Source organism: Ictidomys tridecemlineatus, chromosome 10 (genome assembly GCF_052094955.1).
Source record: "Ictidomys tridecemlineatus isolate mIctTri1 chromosome 10, mIctTri1.hap1, whole genome shotgun sequence".
NCBI classification, from domain to species: Eukaryota; Metazoa; Chordata; class Mammalia; order Rodentia; family Sciuridae; genus Ictidomys; species Ictidomys tridecemlineatus.
Window position 1 is genome coordinate 23,581,115 of NC_135486.1, and position 23,432 is coordinate 23,604,546.

Genomic DNA, 23,432 nt, shown 5'->3' on the forward strand with positions numbered 1-23,432 from the left:
AGATGATTCTGTCATCTCCCAGGATTTTGCTGTGGATCTCAATCTTAAATACCCATTATTGACCTCTAGGTTTGACCTTGTTTATATTTCTGTCCCCATTAACTTTGCCTTTTCTAGGATTTCATGTAGATAGAATCATACAGTCTTTATAGCCTTTTGTGTTTGATATCTTTGACTTCCAATGATGCTTTTGTTTGTATGCATGTTGTTGTAGGTTCTTTTCCACTAGTGGTTCTTTTCCATTCCAAAATAGTGTTCTTTTGTGTGGTACCACTCTTTATCTATTCAGTAGTTGAGGGATAGGATTTTTTAATTGCCTATTTAAGGAACTTTCAGTTTTTAATTATTCATAAATTTGTCACTTGTGATCATGTTGATCCAGAAAAAGGAACATAAGAATTGATTCAAGATAGACAAGATCTAGATATAGGGACATTTGTAGTATTTAGACCAGAGAAATACATGAAGTTGTAGTTTGTTCTTCTAGAAGCTGAGAGTTACTGACCTTTTAATTGCTAAAAGAAAGTAAACTCATGGTGGGGAGCACAGACTCTCTAGCCAGGCTTCCTCAGTTCTGTCCTACTTTCTACCACTTAAACTATAGATGTTCATTAACTCTTTCTCTTAGTTTTCTCATGCCTAAAACAGACATGTTACTCCCTATATCCTATTGAGTCTGTGAGGATTGTATGGATGAACACTGATAAAGAACTTAGAACAGGGTTTACTATCCATTAGTCAGCTTTACTGATTTTTTTCTCTCCTATTCCTGGAAATAACTGTGTGTGTGTGTGTGTGTGTGTGTGTGTGTGTATACACAGCAGGGATTGAGCCCAGGGGCACTTAACCACTCAGCCACATCCCCAACGCTTTTTCTGTTTATTTTCAGACAGGATCTTGTTAATTTGCTTAAGGCCTCACTAAGTTGCTGAAGCTGGCTTTGAACTTGCCATCTCCCTGCCTCAGCCTGTGAGCCACTTGGATTACAGGGTGCACTGCTGGGCCCAGCTTCAAATAACAATTTCAAATCTCCCATTCTTCTCAAGTCTCATCCTCAACACTCTGCGCAGTTGCTTCTGGTCCCTGTTCTTGTGGGTCAGGTCAGCAGTACAGAGTGGCCTCAGACCTTGTGAATTTGTTTGCTTTTAGAATTCTGTTGATGAATTTCTTATCTGGAAGACTTGGAATTACTTTATGCCCTTTAAAAGGCAAGTCTTTTATAAATTCTAAATTAGAGACTGATTAATTTATTGGACATTCCGTACACACAAAAAATAGCCTTTTGAAGCCCGATGACACATAAGTCTGTTTTTCAGTCTATTTTACAAAGTCAGCAAGTTTTAGGGAAAGTTGTGCACTACAGAGCTCTGCTGTTTTCTTTTATAACTTATAGGAACACACTGCCAGGAATAATAGATTTTTACTTTTATTAACTTTTGCTCTGACTTTGATTCTGGAAAGAAGAATTGTTATGGTCTAAGTTTAATCGGCTCAACATAAACTCTTGACAATCAATGTTCATATAGAACCTGAATTATAATAGCCATCTGAGAGTCAGGCTGTGCCTGTGGTCTCTTAATCAGTTAGTGATTTCCAGTGACATAAAAGAGGGATATTTTCTCTTTTTCCCTTCAAAACACTTTACCTTAGTAAGTCAATACTATTTTTTAAATGAATTAGGCACCTCTAGTGCATACAAAGAGATTAATTTCGTTATGCCGGATAACTTTGAAGGAGAGACCTGGAATTATGATTGAGCTTCAAAATAAGAAAAGTTAAAATCTGGGAAAATATTCACCTTTATGGAGTGTCCTAGTCTATTCCTGCAGACTAGAGAAAGAAATTTCTTCATTTCTAAATGAAAAGGATTTTCCTAAAAGCCTCTTTAAACACCAGTTAATGAATGAGAGCCTTGTGAAAGTTCACCTCTAAGACATCTGATTATTCTGATAAGACTGGATTTCTTTTTTTGGAAAAAGACAATGATCTGAGGTAGAGACATTTGCCCACACTGCATGCATCCAGACCTTCTTTAAGACTGCAGTGACATGTGATGAAACCTCTAATTACCTTGATAAAAATTGTGTCTTATTGACTCACTTCACAGATTGCTCTGTCATTAAGAGGGAACATGGTTACTTTTAGTGACAGAGCAATAAAGTTTTTCCTCACCCTCTCATTCCAAGCATGAACTGGTCACTTCCTCTTTCACAACCCTCCACCCTGTTGAAATTTCAAATGCAAATTCCAGAAACAACTTCTTTTTCTGTCTGCTAAAGTAGTACAAGGTCTGTCTCAAAAATTTTTCTGTTTCAGACCTGAGTGATAGGCTCTTATATCTGAGAGCCCATCTCCAGGGTTTATTCTGTGTGTTCACATTTTGTCTTTTCTGTTGAGAACAAACAGAAGTAATCAGCTTCTGTCATAGCCACTTGATTACTTCACCTAGGTCTGAGGCCGAGAAAGGTCTAACTGTTGAATTGGTGTATCTTAAGCAGTGGTATGAAGCAAGTCTCAGTCCTATTGGGAAGTCAGAATGGATTCTACATTGAGTAAAATAGATCATCTTACAATTTTAAAAGTTGGTGAAAATTACAAAAAAAAAATTTTAAAGAATTCTGTATTAGAAGTAATCAGGAATGCTTGTTATTAGTGTTTGTCTTGACATGTAGTTCTTTAACTTGAGTTATAACAACTCCAGTCTGGGGCTTAACATATACTATATAGATACATATTGAAAATTTAAATTCTATAACTGTACTCATATTCATACTTTTTTCTACCTTATTATTTCCAAATTTAAATGCCACAGAATTTATAATGATGAAGTTCCTAAAAAATGGTTCATATTAACTGTTTATATAGTGGAACTTCTGGCACTTTTTGCTTTGACTGTTTTGTCTCTGAGCTGTTCTAAGGCTCTGGTATCTTCTCTAAGGCTGGACCTCAGAGAGGGGACCTTCTAACTGGGTCAGGTCCTCGAAAATTAAAATGGAACCAAGAGTGTACCCAGGTTCACCATGCACTGAATTGTTTGTGGCCTTTCGGTCATAGACACTTGATTACTTCACAAGCTTCAGTACTCCATCTTACTCACAAGTCAAAGAAGTTATATGAAACATGATCAATAAAACCTGTAAAATTTGTTCAATAAAGTAGAAAGAGAGTACAAAGCATTTTATTGGTATAAAAAGTAAAACCATTAAACTCTGACTAGTTTATTTCAAATAACTTCAAATTATTGCATAGTTAATGCCTACTTTCCACAAGATAACTCTATCAAGAGCATTTGCAATGAATTGTAAATTCCAATTGGTGTGCTTCTCCAGGCCTGTTACTTAATTTAATTCAATGTCCTAAGATTCCATTTAAAATAGAAATACATGCTTTCTAAAGACATGAAGTTCATTCATTAAAAAGAGATGAATTTTATGTTAATCACTGGGAACATCCTTCACAAATGTTCCCCAGGAAAATCATCAGAATAGTATTATAATAATAATGCTGCCAACTAATACAAGTTTTCTTAGCATCTATTCAACATCACCATCAGCCAACGCTATACTGAAATTCTCCCATCTACGCGGAGACCCTTCGGTTTCTAAAACAGAGTAAAGTTCTCTCTGGAATAGGAGCCAGGTGTAACTGATTTCTTAAGTATATAGATGGGGTTCCTGATGGCTGAGAGTGTATCTTTTTCTTGTGGCTGCCATAAATAAAGTACTATAAACTCAGGGACTTAAAACAACAGAATTCTATCCTCTCTCAGTTCAGGAAGCCAAATTGAAGTGTTGGCAGGGTTGGTTCCTTTTGGAAGTTCTGAGGGAGAAACTGCTCCATGCCTTTCCCCTAGCTTCTGGTGACTCCTGGCAGTCCTTGCGTTCCCTGGCTTGTAGGTGCCTTACTCTAAATTTAGATTCCTAGCCTATGGGAAACCTCTGTCTGACAGTGTCCAATCTTCCACTCCTTTCTCTTAGACATCCATCATTGGATTGGGGCCCACCCTAATCCAATGTGATCTCACTTAACTTGATTGTGTCTGATAAGATCCAATTTCCAAATTAGGTTGCACTAGGCAGGGAGTGAGGCACTCCAAGTAACATTTTGGGATATACACTGTCATTTGCTACAGAGAAGGTAGACAAAAATATGTCAAAGAATTGAATTGAGGTTCAAGTCATATTAACTCTCCGTTACAGGATACACAGTTTGAAATTTCATAATAGGCTAAAAATCTATAACTTATTTTACAACTTGTAGTCTTCTTATCACAATATTTTTGTTGCTGTCCATGCCTAGACACAGCTCAAATTTTAAAAAAGCCTAATTGTCATATTTAATAAGGCTCAAATTAATAAGGCTAAATTTGAATGTGAGGAATTATTTTTAAAATTATAGTTAAAAGCATGTGGATTTATATTTTAAACTAAGTGTAGTCTCTTTCTTACAGGTGCCTTCAGAAAAAGTGTTATTCTGGTGGTACATAGGGCCAGAATTCCCAATTTGCTTAAGGACATTCATCCTAACAGAATAAGTTTTTAGAATGGCTAGTGCCAGTCTGATCTAGATCACTTTTAGGTTTTTTTTTTCTTTTTTCTTTTTAATATTTGTGATGGGGATTGAACTCAGAGGTACTTTACCAGTGAGCCATCTCTCCAGCCTTTTAAAAATTTTTTTGACTTTTAGTTTGAAATGGGATCTTGCTAAGATGATTAGGACCTCATTAAGTTGCTGACACTGGCCTCAAACTTGTGGTCCTCCTGCCTCAGCCTCCAAAGTCGCTGAGATTACAAGTATCTGCCTCTAGGGCGGGCTGGTTTTTAGGGTTTTGTCCTAAATATCATCATATGATCAGAGAACTTTCTTAGCAAGGTTTTCTTATTTAATAAGCTCTGTGTAGATCCACAAAAAGACATCCCAAATATTATAAGTTGAATTATGTCCCTTAAAAGAAAAAGTCCTGATTCCCGGTTCCTAGGACTACGACCTGTTTTGGAAATGGATTATTTGCAAACAAGCAAATAAATTTGAGGTCAGAAGTATGGGCCCTAATCCAATAACTGGTGTTCTTTTAGAGAAGAGACATTTGGAAAAACAAATAAACACTTATATTGGAAAGATGACAAGATGGAAAATGTCATTCCATTTATAAGCCAAGGAATGTCTGAGCTTACTAGAAGCTGGAAAGAAGTTTGGAGATTCTCCCTCATTGTCTTCAGAAGGAACCAACACTGTCCACACCATAAATTAAAGCTTTTAGTCTGCAAAATTATGAGAAAAATTTCTGTCTGATAAGCTGCTCAGTTAATGGTAGTTTGTTATTGCAGACCGGGAGACTGATTTACTACCTCTCTTGCTAATGCTTCTAGTTAGGTGGGTCTGAGACCAGGTCAAGTATGTTTATGTGTAGGTCTAGCTTATATATGCAATTGTTTATGTGTGTATTTATATAGAACAGTGCTATTTAAATACTTAATGTCTCCCACCCTCTTCCTATTTACCCAGGAATGCTTCTCTTGTACAAGATTGAAACGTAAAGAACACACATTACTCAGAGGCTTACCGCTTCATTACTGTGCTGAAAATTTTCTGAATTTTTACATACATGCCAACAAAAGTCAACCAAACCAAGTACGATCAAGGGGGACTTTAATTAGTCAAAGGAGACATATTTTGAGAATGAAGATTGAATTTGTTGATGATAGTATTTGATTCTATTATGATTCTTCTCTAAGGAATTATTTTTGTGACTGCTTCCTTATGAAGAGATTTTCTTTTATTTCTCCTGAGAAAGATACTTCAAAAATTCAGCTAACTGCTCTATTTTTTTCTTCATGGTCACAAAAAAGCTGCTTGTGAAATTTAATCTCCATTGTAAGACTTTTTTTCTGTACTTTTTCTTAGCCAGAGACTATGGTATAAATAGTCATGTGTACTGTTTCTATAAATATGTAACATATATATATATTCTATAAGTTTCAAAGGAATACATAAAATGACTCTGATCTTTATAAAATATTGAGTGTGTTCCATTTCAATAATGAAGTAAAGTCTTCTGTAGAACTGCAGTAGCAAAGCTTATGGAAAAATAATTCCTGGTGTGTGGTCAGGTGGCTTTGTATTCCATGATAGAATCTTTTTTTAAATACTTTTTTAGTTGTAGATGAACACAATGCCTTTATTTTATTTATTTATTTTTAGGTGGTCCTGAGGATCAAACCCAGTGCCTCACACATGCTAGGCAAGCTCTCTACCACTGAGTTAGCACCTGGCCCCCATGATAGAATCTTGAGGGATTATAATCTAGGAGTTACTTCAACATGGAGCTGGATATAATGTCTAATTATTTTCTATAAGGGTTAGACAGAACTATGAAAAATATAGAGTTCAATAACTTTAGGGAGTATCATATCTTACGCTAATTTATAGAAAATAATGACATATTATAATAAGGTCATCTTAGATAATTTTTCACCTAAAGAAGGCTTTATTTTTTTAAAATTTTAGTAGTAAGTGGTGCCATATATGACTAGGCAGTCTGAATGCTTTATGGAAATGTATTCTTCTGGGAGTTATTCATTTTGCTGCTCCTTTCAAACTTTTAAAACTAAAAATAATCTCTAGTGACTTCTGTATTCTAAATTTGTGCAAACAATTTCTTTTTGTCCTAAGATGTTTCTTATCCTGTTCTGCAGGTTTTCTCTCAGCTTAACTTTGAAGAAAGGTATGGTATACTAACTTGAAGAACTTATTTTCCAGGTTTCTTAATTCTCACCCAGCAACATTGCTTCTATCCTTAAATTTAAATGGCAGCCAAGAAGCAATTAAATGAATTCACTTCATAGCAAGTCGTGTTCAGGATTATCATGTTGTGATTTGCTAACTTGGCTTATTTCATTTTCCACTTCTTTGTATATAACTTGTATTGGGTTTTTCTGAAATAATTGTCCATATTTGTAGGGTTGTTGACTTTTAGGAATATTATTTATTTTTGTCTGAAGCTCAACCTCTGTATCACCTGCACTCATCTCTCGTCCCATCTACATACCAACATTTGTCTCACTAACTTTTGCATGTCCTCTTACCTGAGTCAGCACTTAATCAAGAAAATAATAACTACTATTCTTTGCCAGGCGTGGTTTAGATTCAATGGATGTACTCCCATGATAAGAGTGATCATATAAATTGTCATTCCATCTGTGACACTTTTTTATTCTGGTGGTGCTTGGATCCAACAAAAGGCTTTTTGCACATGGTAGGAAAGGACTCCACCACTGAGCTGTGTGTGCCCCATTCCCTATCTGTGTCACTTGGGAGAGTAAAAGGAGGGTGCTAGCCAGATAGACACCGTAGAACAGACAAATAAATTTTCCTAGGTATATTACGCACGGTGGTCACCCTACTGCATTCTGGTTTGGGGGCAGCATCAAAATTATTTTTATGTTTTTTCTCTAGACTCCTGTCATTCTGAGGGGAGTGATTAGATCTTTTGTATTCTGGGTCTTCAGTGTCTGGTACTCTATAAATGCTTACTGAAATCAAATGCAAATGAATTAAGATTGGCGGGTAAACAGAAAAGGTTGGAAGAGAAAAATATCTAAGGTTCCTTTAAGTTATAAAGTAACTTATACCACTGTTACAGTGATTGTGAAAATACAACATTGAGATCTCGTTTTAGTCAGTTCTTTTGTTGCTGTGATCAAAAGACCTGTCAAGAACAACATAGAGGAGGAAGAGTTTATTCTGGCTCATGGTTTTTGAGGTCTCTGTCCTTTGATGGTCAACTCCGTAACTTTGGGCTCAAGGTGAGGCAAAACATCATGGCGGAAGGGTGTGTAGGAGAAAAGCAGCTCAGAACATAGCTAGTGGGAAGCAAAGAGAGAGCTCCACTCACCAGGGACAAAATATAAACCCCAAAGGCATGTCCCCAGTACCTACCTTCTCCAGCCACACCCTATCTGCCTACAGTTACTGTCCACTTAAGCTGTTCAAGTGGATCAATCCATTGATTAGACCACAACTCATAATCTAATTGTTTTAGTCCTAAACATTCTTATGTTATTTCACTCATAAACTTTTTGGGGAACATTTCATATGTAAGCCATAATATTCCGCCCCTCATCCCCATTACACAATGCAAATACATTTAGTCCATTTTCAGGGCTTCCCATAATCTTCGTAATTCTAGGATTTCCCCAGTGTGAAGTCCAAAATTTCTTTGGTGACTCAAGGCAAACTAATGGATGTTTTTCCCTGTAAATAACAAAAGCAAGTTGTGTATGTTCAATATAGGAAGGCATAGAGTAAATATTTTCCTTCAAGGGTGAAATAGGAGAATAGAAAGGATGGGGCAAAAGCAAGATTGAAATCCAGTTGGGCAAACAGTTCCATAGCTCCACATCCAGCATTTGGGACACCCAGCTAATGTTCTTTCCAAAAGGCTTGTGTAGCTCTTCCTCTATGGCATTACTGGTTACAGCCCATCTTGGGTTCTCTGGTGGCTTGTTTGAGCTCAATTCCTATAGCTTTTGTTGACAAAGTTACTGGCATCTCTTAATCTTGAAGGTCTCCACTGCAGCTTTGGCTTCCTTCTCACATCTTTATGTATTACCCTTTCAAGGACAGTCTGCAAGGACCCTGACCCTGCTATGCTGCCTTTGAATTCTCTCTGGGAGCTTCCTTGACCCCATAACACCAGTATCCTGCATTCCTATAGAACCATGTGATTGATGCTAGGGTCTGCCACTATCTTGAGCAATAATCAAGAATCTTGGGAAGATGGCTGCAGCAGCCTCTGAGTGCCTGGGTGGCCAAGCATGGTGAAACAACTTGCTAGGCTCCCTTGTGCCAACAGGATGCCCCACTGGTCTCTCAAAGGAATTTTTAGTTTTATATCTTTGATTCTGAGATGGGTGTGGTCTTGACAATTCTGGAGATGCCTTCAAGCCATGTTTCCTAGTATTTTGAATTAGAGTTTCTTTTGTGCAATCTATTAAAAAATATCAATTTCTTTAACTATAGTTTTACATCCACTCTTCTAGCCAAGCTACAAGTTTTTAAAATCTTTCTGTTCTGCTTTATCAAAGGAAACTTGGCTAAAAGCCCCCCCAGCAATATCCATACCACCACATGAATATTGTGCTGCCTTGAAATTTCCTCTGACAAATTTATTAGTCCATCCCCTTTAAATTCAGCCTCATTGAAAGTCTCAGGATGTGGGTAAAATGTAGACAACTTCTTTACCAAAATGTAACATGAATGACCTCTGGTACAATTTCCAGTAAAGTCCTTCTCCTCCTCTGAAACCTCATGAGTTCATCTTACCGTCCACTGTTCTATTGGCATTTTGGATTTCTGAGCTCCCACCAGTATCACCCTCTCAGCTCTGCTTAAACATTCTAAAAGTTTTGCAGCTGACATCTCTTAGCTTTTCAAAATTCCTTCCCCTGTAAACCAGCTCCAAAGGCTTCTGAACCACATGCTCAACTTAGTCACAGCAAAGACACCACAAATTTCTGTTTTAGTCAGATGTTATCATTGCTGTGACCAAGAGACTTGGCCAAAACAGTTTAGAGGAGGTTAAGTTTATTTTGGCTCACAGTGTCAGGGGTCCAGCACAGCGTCAGCTGGCTCCATAGCTCTAGGCCTGAGGTGAGGAAGAACATCATGCAGCAGGTTGTTGGAGAGGAAAGCAGCTCAGAACATGGCATCCAGGAAACAGACAATTTTGTTCACCAGGGACAAAATATAACCTCCAAAGGAACACCCCAATAATCTACTTTCACCAGCCACACACTACCTGCCTAGGGTTACCACCCAGTTTTCATAATCTAAACATTTCACCTCTGAAAATTCTTGAGTTGTCTTACACATGAGCTTTTTGGCCATGCGTAAGAGCCAAACCATATCCAAACCATAACATTAATTCCTGTTTCAGTCAGCTTTTTCAAACTTGCTGTGAGTAAAAGACCTGACAAGAATAATTCAGAGGAAGAAAATTTTATTTTGGCTCAAAGTTTCAGAGGTTTCAGTCCGTAAATGGACTGATTCCTTAGCTCTGGAACCAAGGTGAGGCAGAACATCATGGTGGAAGGGCATGGAGGAGGAAAGCAGCCCAGGGGATGGCAACAGGAAACAGAGAGCTCCACTCAGCAGGGACAAAATAGAAACCCTCAAGCTACACCTCTAGTGACCTACCTCTTCCAAATACACCCTACCTAACCTAACAGTTAACATCCAGTTAATCCATCAGTGGATGAATCCATGGGTTAGGTTACAACTCTCATAATCTAATCATTTAACCTCTGAACATTCTTGCTTTGCCTCAGACATGAGCTTTTGGGGATTACCTCTCATATCTAAACCCTAACACATCTCCTATTGTAGGGTTCAAAATTATCTGAACCAGCCTCCTCCCTCCTGCCCTTGTGGGTTCACTCTGACATCTGTACTGTCTCATATTGCAGATAGTCAGTGACTGAGTGTGGCAGGTTGCTAATGCAGGCTCATTCTAGCAAGATATATATTCATTCGTTCACTTCTTTAATAAGGAACTTCAATTTGAGTACTCCCTATAAAACAATATTTTCTTAGCATTGCTTTGCAATCTGGTATTCTCCCAACCCAATTCTTCTTTCTCTGTGTTTTTTTTTTACCTCAACAGGAAATCTGTTTTGGTTGTTGTTCCCTCCCCTTTACTAGGCATTTCCCCTAACAAACTTTTACACATTATCATAAGCTGAATAATGATCCTCCAAAGATGTCCATGCCTTAATTTCCAGAATTTGTGTCTTATTTTACATGGCCTAAGGGATTTAAATTTGGAATTAAATTAAGAATTTGGGGAGGGGGATGTTATTGTGGATTATGGGACCAGTCCTAATGTAGTCACAGTGATCTGTATAAGAGAGGTCCAGAAGATACAGAAAATACAATGTGACAACAAAGCCAAGAGAGAGGAGGAGATCTGAGAGTGGACAGAGGCTGAGGAGTAGCAGCCCTGGTGAATAAAATTGTCTTGTTTCCTGAGGAAAGGAATTAAGATAGCCTCCAGAAATTGGATAAAGTAAGAAATACATTCTCCCATAGAACCTTCAGAAAGAGCACTGTCTTATTTATTTTAGTCAGCATGATATGCTTCAGACTCCTGACCCCTAGAACTATTTGATAGTAAATTTGTGTTAAGCCCAGAATTTGTGGTTGTAATCTGTTCCAGCTGTAGCAGGAAAATGACATATACCCAGCAATATTATTTTGACATCAGCTTCTCAGGGGACTGAAGTTAACACAAACATGTTTAATAGTTCCATTTCAAATGAGAAAAATACAAATAATGACTGAAGGCATTATTCATAAAATTATTTCATTGGTTTGTCACTTTTGAAAGTCTTTAATTTTTAAGTTTCCAGAAAGAACAAAGTTCCCAAAAGAAGATAATCTCCAACTTGAGATGACAGCCTGAATCACTTAGAAATATGAGATGTAATATCCATTGTCGAGGGGAAATGTTTCGGAGACACATACATGGATAAAATATTAAATCATTCTCAATAATGAATGATGGCAGTTGGAGAAGGCACTAGTCTAAATCTTTGTCTTGAAATATAGTGTGGAGTTTTGTCTATGTTTATTAGATTGTAAAACCCAAGGAAGTTCTATGAAAGCTTTTATTGTCCACATGCAGAAGGGCAAGGAGAGTCTGAGACAGTGCCTGCCAGCCACTTCACACTCATGCCTGCAACATGTGCTCAGTGACATTGAGCCTGTCCTATAAAGGTGTGATTGTTCCAGTCCAGGCCTTTCCTGGGTTTGAGAGTCTATATAACATCAAAAATGTATTCTTACAACAATCATTGTTATTAGTCAAATCTTTGTTAAGTCGGCCTATTGGTTTTTCAGGTTTCTTTACAGACTTAAGAATTATTCTTTCTGGTAAATCTAAAGAAAGGTTGTAAAATGTTATCTTCACAGCTTTCTTCTTTCTTTGAGTTTGGCATTTCTTTAGTCTTATCTTCTCTGCTTAGATTGCAAGTATTCCATTGCATTCTGTGGAGTGCACCTGTTAATCTGGTATTCTGAATTGAATTAACTAATCATTAATGGCTCATATTGTTTAAGAAATTACAATTTAAATTGATGGGAATTAAGAAGATTAGCTTGTTCTCTAAATGGAAAAAAAAAAACTAAGAAAACTAGAATTACCTATTATGGTCAGGGTATTTGTGAAGTTGTATTTGTGAAACCTTTTAGCTCAGTTTCTCATAAAACATAATGCTAATGAGGCAAAGTTCTATTTTCCAAATAGCATTTTGATATCCCTGTAATTCCCTATTAGCTGATCACAAATTAAACATGATGTGGCACCCATGTATTTTATATTGCTAGGGAAAATTAAGAACAAAGTATAATGGACATATTGATTCAGATCCATCCCTTTGTTAATTAACTCATTAATTCCTTTGATTTAGTGTTCATATTTTGAAACACAGATTCTTTGAGAACTTGTTTTGATGATATTTATGCTACACACAGAGGAAAAAGTTATAATTCTTTCCTTAGACTATGTAACACCTAAGAGAAGGTTTGACAGTAAGGTAAATCAGTTGGCACAGCAATTTTGGACAGGTAGAAGCCTAACCAAGAGTGCCCATATGTGACCTGACCAGTAGATTGGGAAAGGCTTCTTGGAAGGTATCTAGATCATAACAGAGATGCAGATGATGGTGAGTTAGCTGGGTGGAGAAAGGAAAAGGAGCAGAACTTTTCCACACAGTGGGAACTGTTAGGTTACTCAGGACCATTAGAAGCTTGTTTTTTCCCACCTTTCACAAGCAATATCTGTATTTGCCTATTATTGATTTCCTATAAATTTCTTTCTCATTTCCTGGCTTTACTTGCAAGTTCTTATTTATTAAAAATGGAAGACAATCTAGTTCACATTCTGTTCTTTTTTTTTTTAGCTTCTTCCTTGACATACATCTATTGAAAAATTTTTTCTTGAGTTTTGAAAGATGACTTCTGATATGTTGCATTGATCTTTGTGCAGTCTTGGCAACGCCCACTTTTTTCTCTTTGCCAAATCTGAGCATGCTTGCTGTCAGAAGAGGAAAGTCTCAGAAATTGTGTCCTGGGCTAGAATTTATAAGTTTTTAATTTTAGAAAATGTACCCTAGTAGTAATATTTCATATAGTCAGGAGTGGTGGAGTCAGAATAAATAAGAACAGAGCAATGAGGAGGATAGGAGATACTGAGCGAAGAAATAGTACGGAGAGTGAGGAAAGTGAGGAAAGTGAGGAGAGAATGAATTCAAAGGTGGAACTAATGGAATTTTTTGCTAATTTAATTTGTGTTGTTTTCTAGTTTGCAAATCTGGATGCAAATAGGAGTCTATACGCTAGAAAACACATAAACACGTAAGAGTAGATTTTGAAAAATGAATGTTGTGTTCTTTCTATCTGCAACTTGGACTTGGAACTGGAAATGACTAGAATGCAGTTGAAGAGAAGGTTTGGAACTCCTAAAGTGAGTCCTAGCCTTGAGATATGACCTGGGTGCCCTCAGTGATGAGGCCATGGTGAAGACTGTTACAACAGTTAATAATTGACACAGGCCAATAACTGTGTGCCGGGTGGAATCCTAAGTGATTTACATAAATAACTCACACAGTTATTGCAGCCTGTGAGGAACGTTTGATTTCATCATCTTTATTTTATAGGTAAGGGAATTTGGATACTGAGAGGTTAATCAGCTTGTAGGAATTGTAGCAGGCTCTTAAGCTGGCATTCCATCCCCCTCTGTGTAGGTCCACAGTCCGTTCTCTTGACCATTACACTATTGTCAGGAGAATAAGGATACAAAGGAAGCATTTGGATATCCATTCTTTGAAGAAAAGAAATCATATTTGTGAGTCAAGAGGAAAAGAAAATCTCATGAACGAATCTGAGAAATAATAGGAAATAAGCACAGAGAGGAATAAGAAGTTGTTTTAGAGGGAAAAAAATGGAAAAGAGTGGCAAGGAGGAAGAGGGAGTGATGAACAGGATGAAGTGCTGGAGGAGGACACAGAAGTTACAGCTGCAAAGCATCTGTTAAAATTACTATGTAGCACTTTGGTTCCTTGCCTAGGGCAACTCACCATGTTTTTTGTTAATGATGCAAAAAAGATTATATAAATATTACAGAAAACAGTGAACATCCAAGTGTCCAAATAAATGCACTTTTATATTAGATTAGCTACTCGGAGCTGTTCACAAATACTTTTTTTTTTCTCCTTCTGTGTACCTGGCAGTGTTTTACTTCTGTGCCATCTTTGAAGGAGGTGAAACCATATGACTTTCCTTGGATATTCAAGTGTAAGTGTAGCACTGTCAGTGCTACATTGAATTGCTATTGCAGGTTCTACCATCTTGACTTCCTGTACTTTGTTGAGCTTGGAACCAAGGAGGAGCTAGTATTCACTGGGCACTGAGAAGTCCTGCCTCAGGCCATCCTGCACAGCGCCCACAATATGAAGTGCTGTGTGATATCAACACAATCTGAGAGGTTAATCATGGTTCATCAGAGCATAATGGTATCTTCATTTCTATTGTTTTTAGTTGGTTTGTTCTAATTTTGACAGTCATATGTCATATTAAGCCTATGAAGGAGAATATATTATATTAGAGAACTTATGATTCATGTGTCTGGGAATTACAATGTCAGAAATATTTGAATAACAAAAATATCCAAGGAATTAATTAGAAACAAATAATGCAATGGACATTTCTAAGTTTTTTTTTTATTCTAAAGTTGATAAAATTAGGTATATGAAACTCTTACATACCTAGGAAAAATTATGGTAGCAAATATTTTCATAAAACCATATTTCAACTGTGACAATTTTGTATTAGGCTTAAAATTGATAAGTTTAAAAAATCTCCTTGTGATTTTAGTGCTTGATTAGTAATAACTTTTCACTGTAATTCCTATAATATGAAATCCTACTAGATACATAATACATTAAAATATCTTTGTTTTGTGCTTTGGATTTATATAAAGTTTTCAAATTTGAAGAACAATTTTAATGCATATTGTTTCACCTACTTAACCAACATGTGTTACTTAGTTATTTTAATAAGCAAGGAAACTGAGGGTAGACCTTTACATATTTTGTTTAAACATTCTTGTAATAAATCATGTTTTAAAAATTAATGCTCTCTGAACTGTATCTTAAATTATAGGCTACTTTGTAGAAACATGAATCACTCCAACATTAGAGTACAATGAGTGTTGTTATCATGGAGAAAGGTCCACAAAATGTGTTGCTCTATGCATAATGGAGTAGTTGATATTTGTAGTTATGTTTATGTGTGTGTGTATGTATACATATGTATAAACATATGCATATATGTGCATACACACACACATATATATATAATAGAAAATATAATGAAAAGGTGGTAACAATAATCTCAAAAATATTAAAATAACATTTAATTGCTTTTTAGGCAGTGTCCTATTTTGTATCTCTGTTCCCAACTTTGCATTCTACAATTTACTTTTAAATGACCATCTGAAACAGAGTTCAAGGAACATGAATGTTGAACTTTACCAGTTGTTTTTTTGAGACTTTTTTCTCTATATAATGTAATCTTGAATTTTCTGAGTTCATACTTCTTTGAGAAATCTATTGACATTTTTCTCTTGGAAGATGTGAAAAATGAAAGGAAGAGCTGGCAATTGTGAATGTCTGGTGATAGAAGTAGTCCAGATGGTTCTCATGGCAGACCTGGAGGAATATGGAGAAAAGATGACTGCAACAAATTACATTTCTTTAGATAGAACTTCTTTATTAATTAAAGCTAAAGTTTGAGAAATTTCAAGGACACAGGAAAAAATACCCTAGATCTGTGGATAAAACAGGTGGCAAACTGTGTACAGACAAAGCCCTCTTGTGTTTGGGGACTAGGGTGATGGGGAGGAGCTACAACTAGTGATGTTATGGTTTCCATATGAGATGTCCCCCAGAAGATCATGTGTGAGATAAAACAAGAAGGTTTTGAGGTGAAATGATTGTGTTATGAGAGCCTTAACCCAATCAGTGGATCAACCCCCTGATGGTATTACCTGAGTGGTAACTGAAGGCAGGTAGGGTGTTGCTGGAAAAGGTGGGTCACTAGGGGTGTGCCTCAGGGGTTTATATTTTGTTCTTGAAGGGTGGAGAGTCAGTCCCTCTCTCTCTCTCTCTCTCTCTCTCTCTCTCTCTCTCTCTCTCTCTCTCTCTCTCTCTCTCTCTCTCTCTCTCCCCCTCCTTTCTGGTGCCATGTTCTCAGCTGCTTTCCTTTGCCACACATTTCCACCATGATGTTCTGACCCATGTCAGGCCTGCAGAAATGGAGTGGACATCAAACCATTATCCCCCAAGTAAACTTTTCCTTCTTAAAATGTTCTTCTCAGGTCTTTTGGTCACAGCAACAAAGGAGCTGACTACAACAAGTGCTAACAGAATAGCTGCAAATGAGCATATACGGGGGGTTTATAACAGGGCACTGAGGAGCCCTTGGGTAGTAAGAAAAGTGTCCTCAGTGAGAAACATGATAGGGAAGCAAAAGTTTAGTAATTATTACCTCATCATAGGGATGGACTAGCTTAAGGTTAAAAACCGTGTTATGCATCTATATATTTTCAGCCTCCAGTGTTTAAAGATTAGAAGAAATGTTTGATGATTTCACTATTAAATCTTACTTACTTCAACGAAATAGTAATTTATAATGCTAGAGAAATGTAGGAAAAGTAAAAAGTTCAGGAAATGGTTATTTAGGGTTCAGTATTCACAAAATAAAACAAAATAGCAGAATACCTAATAACACTGGAATTCTAGATAAATCTCACATAAGTGTTAAATATGAATTTGCCTAAATTTTGCCTCCTATGTTTTATCTGGCAATCCTAGTGATATCAAATTTCTAACACGACCTTGACACTATGTATATTTGATTGAATTTAATATCTCATTTTTTTCTAAGCATTTCTTAATTCAAGTTGCTTAATAGCTTATGGCCATAAGTTAAGTTTTATTTCTGCCAACAGAGATTGCATTGAAATTTTGTTATGACTTTTCTCTCCATAATAATATCAAATTCAGTAATATTTTGAGGACTCTACCAGAGAAAATGATAAAATCTACACTTTTAAGGACAATGTAAATTGACATGTTATTGCAGTTTTTGTGGAATCAGCCTAGTTCACTGAATACAAATAGCAATATCAAAATAACATGAATCATATCTTACATTATTCTACTCAAGCTGACAAAGAAAGGGGATTTATAATCACAGCTGCCATTCCTTTATTTAGGCATTTATTCATTTCTCCTTTTTCAAAAGTAAGTGGTTACTCTTGTTATTTTTATCATTTATCTTTGAAAGCTGAAAGTGGTAGGACCACATTTTTCTGAAGCTGAAATATACACAGGATTTTCTAAATAGAATTTGGAAAAAGGTAGTCATTGTAAATTTTATTATTTTTCTGATTTTTTTCTGGAAGGGTGAATTGATTTCTGGACCTTTTGGTTACAGGAATTATGGCTTATAAATATTTGTTTGTATTTTTGGAATTTTAGTTACATAAGGCCCTCTGAATATATGTTGATAATGAATAAACACTGATAGCCATGATAAATGACTCAGACTACTTTGAATCAATTAGCCTTTTGTTTTTTGATATACTGTAAAAAGAGTTGACTTCCTTGACTAGCACACATAGAAACGTGTAGGAAAATTTATGTGTGATGCCTTCTTTAATTTCAGGCTTGTTACAAAAAATGTCATAAAGCAGTTTATATGTGCTTATTTTTCTCCTCTCCCTTCCTCCCCTTTCTGTCTTTCTCTTTCCTTCCTTTTGCAATATTGGGGATTGAACCCATGGGTGCTTAACCACTGAGCCACATCTCCAGCCCTTTATTATATTTTATTTTAAGACAGAGTCTTGCTAGGTTGCTTAGGACCTCACTAAGTTTCTCAGGCTGGCTTTGGATTCAAAATCTTCCTGCCTCAGCCTCTGCAACCACTGGGATTACAGGCATGCATCACTGTGCCTGGCTCTATTAACTTTATTTGCATGGAAGAGGAGAAAGTTGACATTTGACCAATAGATATTATTTCCTATTTTTATTAGTTATGAACCCTGGGTTGCATGTTACAGTAAACCAGGAAAAAACTGTAGTGTAAGTGATTTTTAAAATGATCATTCATTAGTCCACAGAATGGAATCTGGCAGTAGGTGTGTTGGTGTGGGTTCAAGAGCTCCAAGACATCCTTCTGTATTGCCATGATGAAAGCACTAGTCTTTGTTGTCATGGTTGTGAGTTGTCTACTGCAGCTCTAAATATCACTTCCTCCCTTTACCAACTCCAAGGCCAGCATAAGGTAAGGGGTAAGCATGATAAAGATCTCTTTCAGTGTTTCTGTTTTAATCAGGGAGAGAAACCATTTTCCAGTATTTTTCATTAGATTTTCCTTCTCTTTAGAGTAGATTCAGGGGACCATTCTTTGCTTTCTCATTTTTGAGAACTCCACCATTCATCTTCATAGGGTCTGTTACACTGCATATTACTTACCCAAGATTGAGATTTAACTCATGATTTTGTTGTTACAAACTTTGGGAGACTGATACTATGATGGAAATGTCACATTCAAAATGTCAATAGACATTTCTTTAGTTCTTGAATTCCTGGGCTGTTTTAATTTTGAATGAAATGGAGAATGTAGTGAAAGCATTTTGAGTTGAACTTGGTTTAGACAGTAAATCAAGCCAAACCATACACTTTCACTGAGGTGACATTTTATGCTTAGGGCTATAATATAATGATATAAAGCATATTAATAATTGAGACCAGGATCTAATCAACTTTAAAATGCTAAATAAAAAGCTTCACTGTTTTCTTTTTTTTTTTTAAAATCACTTTTGCCACTGACAATGTAGCTTTATTTTTCTCCTGTGGTTGTCAAATGTAGGTCATTATTTTTGTAAAATTTAATTTTATATTTTTATATTTGGTGTAGACATGAGTAGAAATGATAAGGGATGGATTAATGAAGCTAGGTATAAAGGAAGAAATTATTTCTGAAAAATTTTTAGGAAGACTCTTTCTTGCCATGTCCTGGAAGAAATAATAAAATTGACATTATCTCTAGATAAGTGGCTGAATAATTTCTTAGAGTAATGGTATCATGCAATATGAGAAAATTTGAATAGAGAGCACATGGGAGGGATCATACTCTACTTCTAAAAATGACATCATAAAAAAGACCAAATTCCCAAATGAAAGAGTCTTACACAAATGTAAAATAGAATAAACAGATTTTTAAAAAAATTCTACCAAAGAGATGACTGAAGACAAATAGGGCCTGTAGCTAGAGATCAGTGACATTATATGAATAGTTGAGCATGAGAAAGCATATCTATTAGTTTTAACTCTCTATCTTGTGGAGACATTGTCTATTCCAGGAATATTATTGATAAGTGAAAAATTAGGACTGGGAATTATGTACACATCTGTAGTCCCAGCAACTGGGGAGGCTGAAGGAGGAGGATTGCAAGTTTGAAGCCAGTCTGGGTAACTTAGTGAGAGCCTGTTTCTAAATTAAAAAAAAAATAACAAACATTGCATAGAGAAGGATAAAGTAGAGAGATGTTAAAGAAAATTTATATTTTCAAAAAAAATCATAGATCCTGTTTTAAATGAAAGTCTAAATCCAAATAATACATTTCTCTTACTTTGAAATTCTTAGTCAAATAACTAGAGGAATATATTAAAAGAGGAAACTTGATATCACTGCTGGACTGTAATGTAGGGTGCCAACCACATGTGAGAAACTTTGAGGAATTCTTCAATATGCAATGCAAGAGGGCACAGATTGAGGGCAAGATCAAACATACATAATTTATAGTGTGTGAAAGAAAAGTCCCTAGAAAAGCACCCCAGAACAAACCTAACAACTCTCCCTGGATGAGAGAGGGGGGCAAGAGAGTGCAGATGGGCAAAGGTCATGGGGCAGACAATAGGGTAATTACCATCCCACTAAGATCTGTGCATAAAGCCAACTGATAGAGACTTCAGTTGCAACCACCCCTGGTAGTAAAGCCAGGGCACTCTAAATGAGCTAAAAATGTGAAATTATGCACTACAGCTACTTCCAGTTTTAGCTACTTCCCCAGACTACAGCAACTTCAGATAGGTGAGCTTGCACTGCAACAATCTGTTTTCCCCTTGTCCTTTCATCTGGATCTGGAGTCTTTGATCAGAGACCATACATTCCTCGCCAAAACTATTTTTTTCTTTAGTATGAGGAAATAAATAAAATCCATAAAATCATAGTCTATAAGATGAACAGTGAGAAATAATGCTGAATGTATGTATATATTGAACCTTTCAAAATATTGTAAAGTTTTCAGAAATGAATTGGTCTTTTATCATGGAATTTTGGAAGATAAGAAAGAAGCTGTTACTTAACAGGTTCAGCCATAGGTGCTGAGGGTGCTTATTTTTCCTCTCAGCTCTGATAAATAATTCCTTTTAAATTCTGGACAATTTATATAAGGGGACCAGAAGCAGGAGAGGCCAAAACCAAAAATGAATTTTTCTATATTCGGTACCAATGAGTCTGTTATGTCAAAAAATGACTAAGTACTCATTTTGGGCACAACATTTTCCAAAGATAATTGTTAGAAATAAGAGATGGTATGCTTTCTAAAACTGGGCCCATTGCCATGATCTTTAAGGACAAAGCATGACCTTGAAAATTCAGTATCTGAGGCACTAAAGGAACTATACTCATTCTACAATAGGAAGCTCAGCCTTCAACTACTATAAACTATGTCTCTATGTGGTTTCAAGAGCACCACCAAGATAGGTAGAAAGAAAATATTGGGGTACACAAATATTGGAGTTGTCTTTGTTTCTTCTTTTCTTGTATTACGATTATCTGCAAGGTATGTGACTAGCAGGGAACTTGTCACTCAGTTCACAACTGGTCTTTGATTTGGGAGGAAACAACTTCAGGACTTATTTGTATATCTTGTCCTGATTTTTTTGTGATGAGACCTTGGAACTATTGATGCTATGATATGAGGTTCTTGGGGTTCTTTGTAGAAATGAATGTATTTTGCGAAAGGAGGGAGGATGGAATTTGTAACCAGAGGTAGACTGTGGCAGATTAAAGAAAACTGAACATTCTGTGGTATTTTTATCATTAAAATGTGGGATCTGTGTCCCCTATGCTTGAGGTAAATTGGACTGGGACTGAGTTATCAGTAATGTATGGTGGAATTGATAAAAATTAGCTCCGGGTTTATCCTTTCAGAGTTCTAGAGGTTCCTACCCCATTCCCCTTAGAATTCAGAGCTGCCATGTAAGTAGTTTATTCTGCTAGAAGGACCATGTGGAGAAGAGCTGAGATTGCATGGAGAATACGGCTGCTATAGATGGAATGTTTGTATATCCACAAATTCACATGTTGAAGCCCCAGCACCTAATATTTTAGTGTCTGGAGGTAGAACTTTAGGAAGTAATTAGGACATGATAGTGCAGTCCTCATGAATGGGACTAATGTCCTTTTAAGAAGGTATCTCTCTCCCGCATGAAAGAAAATACCAAAAGTTGGTGACAGAAACCAGGCAGTAAGTCCTTACCAGCCACTGAATACGGAGTGTCTTCATCAAGGTCTTCCCAGCCTCCAAAACTGTAAGAGAAAAAGAAATCTTTGTTGTTTAAGGCACCCACATTGTGGGATTCTGTTAGAGTAGCCTGCACTAGCTCTACAAGCATTCTCACCTTGACCTAACCCCCATCGCCATGGTCCCGTTTGAACAGAGACAAAATGCTTCAGACTAAAGTGTTCAGAAAATAAGTTGGGAATCTGGATGGTGTTCCTATTCGGATTCCTCTAAGCCAAGATTTTCTTTGAACCCCCTCTGACTTTTCTAAACCTCATGCTCTAATGGGAGATGGAGGAAGACTGAGGCTTGCATGGATCAGCCTTGGATGCCTGTCCTCATTTGTACAACACAACTGACTATAGGAAGCACACAATTTGGCTGGTTTCTCTGTGCCGTAAATGGGGAGACCTGAGATTGTCCCTCCAGTGGAAAGTTGCATTTCTGTGATTCTGTGTTAAAGCTATTGCTGATAAGAGAATGCACCAAGTCCTCCTCTTCAACTTCTATAAATAGTAAAGCAGACCTTTTGATCCCTAACTGCTTTTTCTATATGTTTCTCTCAATTGGTCCTAAGCTGTTAAGAAGAAGCGTTGTTTGTTTATCTATTTATTTTTCTCTTTGGTACTGGGGATTAAACCAGACAAGCTGTACTACTAAGCTTTACCCCAAACCCTTTTTTTAAATTTTTTATTTTGAGGCAGACAGGGGCTCACTAAGTTTGTGAAGCTGGCCTTGAACTTGGGATCTTCCTGCCCCAGCCTCTCGAGTCACTAGGATTACAAGAGTACACCACCTTGCCTAGTTTATTGGCTGCTTTAAGCCCAAATACCTGTGTCATTGGGGGGGGGGGGGTCCATTTGCTTAACTTCTAAAGTAAAAATAACTAAAGGCACATGAGGTCTGGAAATACCTTTTGATAAAAAGACAGGTTTTTTGGTGCATTTCTGTTATATGTTCTCAATGCTGATGCAATTTTAGCCCATTAATAGAAGCAGATCATCAAGATAAGGATCTGCTGGTCAGGTTACAGTAGAACTAATTTTACTAAACTCACAGGTGATATACTTTAAGCAATGATGGCTTAAGCTGGAGCAGTTTTAAGATAAATTGAGTTGGAAAGTTTGGTCATTAAGGAATGTTTGAGAAGTTAGAAATGCTTAGCTTCAAGACAGGGCAGACAAAAGTGTATGAGAATTTTCTCCTTATACTGCAAATTTATCACATGCAAGAAGAACAGGGCTTGCTTAGTGGTCCCCCCACTACATTTGCCAGCTTCAAGGATGTGGATCTAGATCAACTGGATCATTTTCTGTCACATGGGAAGAGTATCCTTGGGAGATAATGGAAAACCTCCAGAGGTTTTCAAGCATTGATTGAGAAACTGTTTGTAGTGATAGTTTAGAGGACATTCAAGATCAGATAGCAACTAGGAAATCTCTAAAACCTCTCCAAACCCTGAACTTTTTAATCTCTCAATTCTGTAATTAGACTATGTGATATAGTCTGAAGTGCTGTGAAAGGCAGGCATGGCCCCTATCAAGAAAGGATATTGCTAACGAGAGATGCCTGAGCTCTCCAAAATAGAGGCCTCATGGACAAACATTACCTTTGACGTCCATGCCAGTATAAACCTCAATTATGTATAGCAGAAACATGATTTTATCATTCTGTCAGTGTTTATTTATCAACCTCAGAAGGCTTCTGTACGCTAATAAATCTTACACGAGACTGATGT